Raw genomic sequence first — 8,646 nt, 5'->3', positions numbered from 1 at the left:
TCACTGTTCAATGTTCCCTCTACTATCACCAGTGGAGAACGGCCAGTGTAGGATATGGCTCTCCACACCATGAGTCCAGGTTTTAGTCCTGCGCTCCTCCGTCGTACACACTCCAGATTTTGGCGTTCCTCTGCACGACGCCACACACGCGTGCGACCGTCATTGGCACCATGGCAAAAGCGAGTCTCATCACTGAAGACACACGTCTCCACTCGTCCTTCCACAAACACCTATCGTGACACCACTGGAGGCGGGCTGAGAGATAGGGCGTGAGCGGAAGACGCGGGATCGTAGTCCTGCTTCACGGAGACGGTTGCGAATGGTTCTCGATGATGCCCCTGGAGCAACAGTGTCCCTAATTTGTTGTGAAGTGACGGTGCGGTCCTGTACGGCACTTCGTAAGATGCGACGGTCTTGGCGTGCATCTGTGCGGCGCAGCTGTCCGGACCCAGGTCGACGGGCACGTGCACCTTCTGCTGACCACTGGCGACAACATCGATACAATGTGGAGACCTCTCGCCCCTCGCATTGCGCAGTTTTGCGGTATGTCCATCCGGCCTCCCGCAGGCCCACTATACACCCTCGCTCAAAGTCTGTCAGTTGCACAAACGGCTCACGTACACAGTGTCGCGGCATGCTGAAAAAGTTGAAGACACACAATGAGCTCCGTATAGCACGGCAAACTGGTTGCCACTGGCTCTGGTGGTGAACAACCGCTGAGCAGCTTGCAACATTCCACAGTTGATAACGCAGTTCCTGGTATGTCCGCAGTGTGGCGCGTTTGATCATCGCATGCACTGCCCTCTCATAGTCACTTGCGTCAATGTGTGCTTTTTCCATTTTTCAAGAGTGTACTAAGACAGGGGTAGGATCGCATTGTAATATCTGTATAGTGGCGTAGTCGTGGTCATTTGATTGCTTGGCTCGTAAGTAATTGTTCATATATCGCAGCTCAATCTGGCGCTGGTGACGCAACTGTGCAGTCGCGTATTGCTGTTTTATTTATCGCAACTCTATACGCCCAGATATTAGCAGTAGGATGGATAGGGTGTGTGCGTGCTGTGTGCGGGCGCAGGAGGAACTGGCTGCGGTTCGCGAGCAGCTGAGCGTGCTGTTGGCCACGGTCAGCCGCCTTCAGGCTGCTGCCTCGAGGTGCAGCGACGGCGGAGGGTCTGGCGAGTAGCTTGAGACACCCCAGGTGTCGCTTGCTGCGTCCGCTGACTCAGCTGCCGAGGCACCTTCTAGTGTACCCGGCGCGTTGGAGCCGCCCTCACCTCAGAGTGAGTGGCGGACTGCAACGCGTTCGCGTCGCTCGAGGAGGAGGGTCAATGTGGAGGCTGGCCGGCTGGTCTCGTCCGTTCATCCTGTCAGTGGGCAGGTGGCCGCTCCTTCAGCAGGGCCCGAGCAGGCACACGGGGGCAAAGGCTTGCTGGTTATTTGGAATTCCAACGTTAGGCGGGTGATGGAGCCCCTTAGGGAAATAGCGTACAGGGCTGGAAAGAATTCCAACGTGCACACAGTTTTTCTGCCGGGGGACCTCATCCAAGAGGTCGAGGCGGCCTTGCCTGCTGCTATGGAGCCTATGGGGTGCAGTCGTCTCCAAGTAGTTGCTCACGTCGGCACCAATGATGCCTGTCGCTTGGGTTCTGAGGCGATCCTCAGTTCGTACAGGCGGCTGGCGGATTTGGTGAAGACCGCTGGCCTCGCACGCGGGGTGCAAGCAGAGCTCTCTATTTGCAGCATCGTTCCCAAAGTGGATCGGGTTCCTTTGGAGCTGAGTGGAGGGTCTCAACCAGAGGCTTCGTCTGTGACGGTCTTGGCTGCAGATTTATAGACTTGCGCTATTGGATGGGGAATTCTAGGACGCCCCTAGATAGGTTAGGGGTGCACTACACAAAGGAAGCTGCTACTCGGGTAGTAGAGTACTTGTGGCGTGCACTTGAGGGTTTGAGACTAGGCAGTAGTGCAAGGTGTCCTGATGAACACTCACCAGTCGACGTGCAGGCAGGGAAATCAGGACGCGCTCAATGTAAAGACACTTCAGCTATCAAGATATTAGCAGTAAATTTTCAGAGTGTTCGGAATAAAGTGCCTGAATTTACTGCCCTCCAGGAAGCGCGTGGCGCGCAAATTATTCTCGGGACTGAGACCTAGCTGAACCCTGAGATAGGAAGTTCTGAAATATTTAGTGAGTGTTGGAACGTGTATCGGAAAAACAGATTAGACACCGTAGGAGGTGGTGTCTTCATTGCAGTTAACAAAAAATTGTGTCTACTGAGGTCGAAGTAGTGTGTGATTGTGAAGTTATCTGGGTACGTTTAACAGGGCTAGGAGAAATAAAGTTAATTGTTGGGTGTTATTATGGGGGCCACCAGGCTCCACCGTGACAGTTCTAGAATCATTCAAAGAGAGTCTACACTTTGTATCGCACAAGTACCCGGATCATGCTATATTAGAAAAGACACACCGTGATTTAATAGCTCAATTCGGAGGATGCTCAGGAAGCAGACAGTTGCACTCGCGGTACAAGAAAGATCGGGAGAATGAGTACAGGCAAAAGTTAGTAGAGATTCGTGCTGCTGCAAAAAGAGCGATGCGTGAAACATACAACCACTACCACCGTCATACCTTAGCAAAAGATCTTGCTGAAAACCCAAGGAAATTCTGGTCTTACGTAAAATCGGTAAGCGGGTCGAAGGCTTCCATCCAGTCACTCACTGATCAGTCTGGCCTCGCAACGGAAGACAGCAAAACGAAAGCTGAAATTTTAAATTTAGCATTTGAGAAATATTTCACGCAGGAGGATCGTACAAACATACCGCCGTTTGAGTCTCGTACAGATTCCCGTATGGAGGACATGGTGATAGACATCCCTGGGGTTGTGAAGCAGCTGAATGGGTTGAAAATAAATAAATCGCCATGTCCTGATGGGATTCCAATTCGGTTTTACAGAGAGTACTCTACTGCATTGGCTCCTTACTTAGCTTGCATTTATCGCGAATTTCTTGCCCAACGTAAAGTCCCGAGCGACTGGAAAAAAGCGCAGGTGACGCCTGTATATAAGAAGGGTAGAAGGACGGATCCTCAAAATTACAGACCAATATCCTTAATATCGGTTTGTTGCAGGATTCTCGAACATATTCTCAGTTCGAATATAATGAATTTCCTTGAGACAGAGAAGTTGCTGTCCATGCATCAGCACGGCATTAGAAAGCATCGCTCCTGCGAAACGCAACTAGCCCTTTTTTCACATGATATCTTGTGAACCATGGGTGAGGGGTATCACACGGATACCATATTCCTTGACTTCCGGAAAGCGTTTGACTCGGTGCGCCACTGCAGTCTCATAACTAAGGTACGAGCGTATGGGATTGGTTCCCAAGTATGTGAGTGGCTCGAAGACTTCTTAAATAACAGAACCCAGTACGTTGTCCTCCATGGTGAGTGTTCATCGGAGGTGAGTGTACCATCTGGAGTGCCCCAGGAAAGTGTGGTAGGTCCGCTGTTGTTTTCTATCTACATAAATGATCTTTTGGATAGGGTGGACAGCAATGTGTGGCTGTTTGCTGATGATGCTGTGGTGTACGGGAAGGTGTCGTCGTTGATTGACTGTAGGAGGATACAAGATGGACAGGATTTGTGATTGGTGTAAAGAATGGCAGCTAACCCTAAATATAGATAAATGGAAATTAATGCAGATGAATAGGAAAAAGACTCCCGTAATTTTTGAATACCCCATTAGTAGTGTAGCGCTTGACACATTCACGTCGATTAAATATTTGGGCGTAACACTGCAGAGCGATATGAAGTGGGACAAGCATGTAATGGCAGTTGTGGGGAAGGCAGATAGTCGTCTTCGGTTCATTGGTGGAATTTTGGGAAGATGTGGTTCATCTGTAAAGGAGACCGCTTATAAAACACTAATACGACCTATTCTTGAGTACTGCTTGAGCGTTTGGGATCCCTATCAGGTCGGATTGAGGGAGGACATAAAAGCAATTCAGAGGCGGGCTGCTGGATTTGTTACTGGTAGGTTTGATCATCACGCGAGTGTTACGGAAATGCTTAAGGAACTCGGATGGGGGTCTCTGGAGGAAAGGAGGCGTTCTTTTCGTGAATCGCTACTGAGAAAATTTAGAGACTCAGCATTTGAGGCTGACTGCAGTACAATTTTACTGCCGCCAACTTACATTTCGCGGAAAGACCACAAAGATAAGATAAGAAAGATTAGGACTCGTACAGAGGCACATAGGCAGTCATTTCTCCCTCGTTCTATTTGGGAGTGGAACAGGGAGAGGATATGCTAGTTGTGGTACGAGGTACCGCCACGCACCGTATGCTGGATTGCGGAGTATGTATGTAGATGTAGATGTAGATGTAGATGTAAAGTGTATTTGCTTTGTCAAATTGGACAGGATACTAACAAATGTTTTGAAAAAAAGCTGATCAGATTCCAATATATGTTTAAAAGCATTCAAATTTTATGTCCGAGAAACAAACCTAGTAATATAAGAGAATAAAGTTTTATACTAGTATGTCCTTTTCACTTACCTTAAACGCAATGGGAATTGTGAGAAAAGGAAGGAAGAAATAACTTTAATTCGAATAGAGGACACCCAAATGCTGTTTTCGAGAAGAAATAGAGGTTGCTATTGTACAGAACATGTAAGAAGTGGTGCCAGGGATAGCACAGTTGGAGATAGTTCCACAGAAAATAAACAGGTACCGAAATAACTGATATCTACACATACCAAGGATGGACGACTAAAGGCGTCCCATATTGGTTTTAGATAGGGAGAAATACAGGAAGAATTACGAACAGGTGAAAGTTTATGAAAGAAGTTCGCAGGAGAGCTTCTGTAAAGTTTGGAAAGTAGGAAGCGAGGTACTGGCAGAAGTAAAGCTGTGAGGACGGGGTAGCTCAGATGGTAGAGCACTTGTCCGCGAAAGGCAAAGGTCCCGAGATCGAGTCTCGGTCCAGCACACATTTTTAATCTGCCAGGAAGTTTCACGAAAGGAGGACTACACCAGTATAAGGGGAAAGGGAGCTTATTATGTTGTAAGCAAAGAAGCAATGACAGCAGAATGGATCTGTGAGGAGAGCTTACTGCCCTCTGACACCGACTGGTAACTGAATGTCACCGAGTAACACGTCCATCAGAAAGATTTCAATCCATTTAGAGCTGTTCATAGTGACTGTTGGTGGTGTGATCGTCCAGTGGAAACGTGAACGAACAACCAATGCTAAACCAAGACCAGGCGTATCTCACGTACTGACAAATAAGGGCCCGTTTAGCATTGTTGGCGGTGCTTGCAAAATATCGCACGAAATCAGCTGAAGGAATCACTCGTGAGTCCCAAAGTGGTACCAGTAGTCCAGCTAGCAGAATGACTATCCGTAAGCACTTAAAGATAACGATGTAGAGTGGTTGAGCAGTTCCTCATAGGCCACACATTTAGTGTTGAACGACGTTTGAGATGGTTTAAAAAGGACGAATGGAAACGAGTGAACTGGAGTGGCGAATCACATTCTACCCTGTGGCTATCCAATAGAAGGGCCTGGTTTTGGTCAATGCCTGGAAAACGATACCTGCCGTCATGTGTAACGTGAATAATGAAGTACAGAGGAGGCTATGAGAGAGCTTTTTGAGGTTAGAGTGTGGTCCCCTTATTGCGCTTCAGAAACCACTAAGTTCTGATGAATGTGATTACATTTTAAAGCCTCGTATCCTGCCTCAACAGTTCGGAGACGATGATTATTTATATCAGGTCAGCATGATAATCCATGCTGTTATAAAGCAGCATCTGGGAGGCAATGGTTTTTGGACGTTACCATTCCCAAATGGGCTGGCCTTATCAGAGTCCCAACCAGAAGCTCATCGGCTTCCTCTGGGATAGGGTTGAACGTTGAATTCGCTCCGACACCACTAGCTTCACTGGTTTGGATCCTTTAGGAAGAATTGGCTGCGGTTCCTCCTCAGACATTGAGACACCTGTTTGATAGCGTCCCCAGCAGAGTTCAAGTCATCGTAAAGGAGAAGGATGATCACACTCTCATACTAATGTCCACTAATATGTGTCCAGCGGCTTTTGATCGGAAAGTGAATATACTGTAGAACACATATTTCTTTTGCAGAACGATAGAGAAATGGAATCTCGAATGGTCGAATGCAGTTAACGCAACGGAAACTACAATGAGAAAAGTCTATTTCAAAATAAATTTTATTCCCTTGTATTCAGTCAGATTTTTTACATTAGAGATATTGTCAGGATGAGAACTGCTAGGCCTGAAACACATTTCAACCCTTCTGGTTACGTCGAAAGTTTGTGATCGGTTTCTTTTTACGGCGACGATTCTCTCTAGGACGAAAGGTCGTCACTGGAGTTGGTGCTTGGGTGAGGGGACAGCGCGCGACAGCAGCGCCGCGTCGCGGCAGTAAGCCGAACGAAGCGAACTGCAATTACGCAGCCACAATTAATGGTCTTTGTCGCGGCTGCCTCCGGGACGAAGCGAACGCGCGTCGTGACAGGCAAGTAAAATGAAAATAAACCCGAGGAAGGAATGAAAGAGATGCTGGCGGGCGGCCGTAATTAACGACGGGACTTCTCATTTCGTCTTACAGCAAATGAGTGGTGGGATGGGACAACGAATCGGGAGCAGCACATCGCCACCGTCGATGTCAGAGTAAGGTGGATGAGCTCAAAGGCTGTGAACTGAGAAGTATCTGCAACTGAGGAATGTTTAGCCACCGAATCAGTCATCCAGAAACTGTACAACCATTTAACGGTGGCCAGTAATAACGAAGACAGCTTCAATATCATTGATTTGAAGAGAATATCCGACGAGATGCAATATTTGTTTATAGCCTGGATCTGTTTCCTGGTAGTGCCCGTTTCAGATACTAGGTCGGGGATACTGAGTATTGGTCATTAATGGGGGACCCTTGGCAGGTTGGACAAACAACATGCATTGAACAGCGGTGTGTTTTGTCATGGGACTGTTTAGTCGACACGAGAATATTAAATCAATGCTCAATTAGATCAAATGGCAGACGTTACAAGAGAGACGTTGCTCACCACGGAGAGGTTTACTATCGAAATTACGCGAGACAACATTCCAGGAAGAATCAGACAACATAGCATTTCCTCCCCTACACGTATCGCGAAATGAACACACCCCTAAAATATCAGAAATTAGAGCTAATACGGAAGTACGTGATATTTATTTATTTGTACTTCACATTACAACCTATTACCTAATACGGAGATTTGGCGGCATCAGCCTTCTCACACTTCATGCAGGTATGGAAGAATGAAGGGTGGAACATATAGCGGTTCAATAAGTATTCTCCTGCGAATAATGTTACGTGATTTGTGGAGACTAGGCATATGTGTAGACACTGTGACTTCCCATCATCATTCGTGACCAAAGTCAACACGAACTGTTCAGGAAGTGTCAGCTACTTCTTCACTAATTATTTCCGAAATTGAGTTCCAACTTCGTCTGAAATCACGATAATCGAGAAGTAAACAGGATGTTAAATGTGCTAGTAACAAAGTGAAGTAAGAAATAGAAAGAAGAAATGGTGAGCAAATACACGAAAAACTTCTTGAATAGAGATACTTTTAAGCTATTTTGCAATGATAATGCCATAAAAGGATCATCATGTTGAAGTTTAACCACTAAATCTTTCTTGTCGAATTTGTTGTGTTAAATGTTGGCATTGCACTTTCCACGTTCGTTCTCCATAGTGGTCCGACATTTCGACAATTTCCAACGTTGCCTCCGCCAGGAAAGAAAGTCACTGTTGAGGCAGTGATGGATTCACACACTTGATGTAGCAGTGCCCGTTGCGAACACAGATTACATAGCCATGACGTCAGAGTCCTAGTTGCTTAAAGTATTCCCTGTCAGTGTGACAATAGTTGCGCGGGCAGTCGGTGGTGGCACACCTCGTCTGATCCCTACTTGCTCTAGCAAGAGGAACCCAGAGAAGGCGATGCCGGACCTTAAGGTCTGGCAAGCATTTGTCTTGATCCTACTTACAGGCATGACTCAAGCAGTCAGTCTGAACATAGATTAATCAAAGGTTATCATGGGGATAGACAGGGTTGTTATGATTAAACTTTCGCTGTTTGAGAGGGCTCCCATGAAAAAGAGTGCTCACAGGACAATGAAATTTGGGGAACATTTTTAAGGCTATGCAGAAGAGAAATATCGAATAAACCATTGAAAGAAGTACATTTTCATTCCTACGTGAGAGTGTAACATTTCTTAGCTGCGTACCGTATTCACATTCCAGATTACAAATGTTTTTCAGTGTGACGGCCATCTGCATCCACAACAGGCTGGAACCGCTCTATTGCTGGCCAAAACATCTCAGATGAGATGTTGGCTACCTCCCCCGCTATGCTCTTCTTCAATCTCCAACGTGTGTTAGTGTCCCACTGAGAAACCCGTCCGACAGGTAAGCCCACAGCCAGATCACACGGCTTGAAATATGGTGATCTCGGTGGTCTCGCTATTTGGAACAATCGACCAATGATTCGGTTATCTCCAAATATGTTACGCAATAACTGAGTGACGACGCGAGAAGTGTCAGATGGAGCTCTATCGTGCATCGAAATAGTTGACTCTAAAGAACC

This window comes from Schistocerca nitens, chromosome 4 (assembly GCF_023898315.1).
Source record: "Schistocerca nitens isolate TAMUIC-IGC-003100 chromosome 4, iqSchNite1.1, whole genome shotgun sequence".
Classification (NCBI taxonomy): Eukaryota; Metazoa; Arthropoda; class Insecta; order Orthoptera; family Acrididae; genus Schistocerca; species Schistocerca nitens.
The sequence above is the reverse complement of the archived record's forward strand: the minus strand, read 5'-3'. Positions refer to the sequence as shown.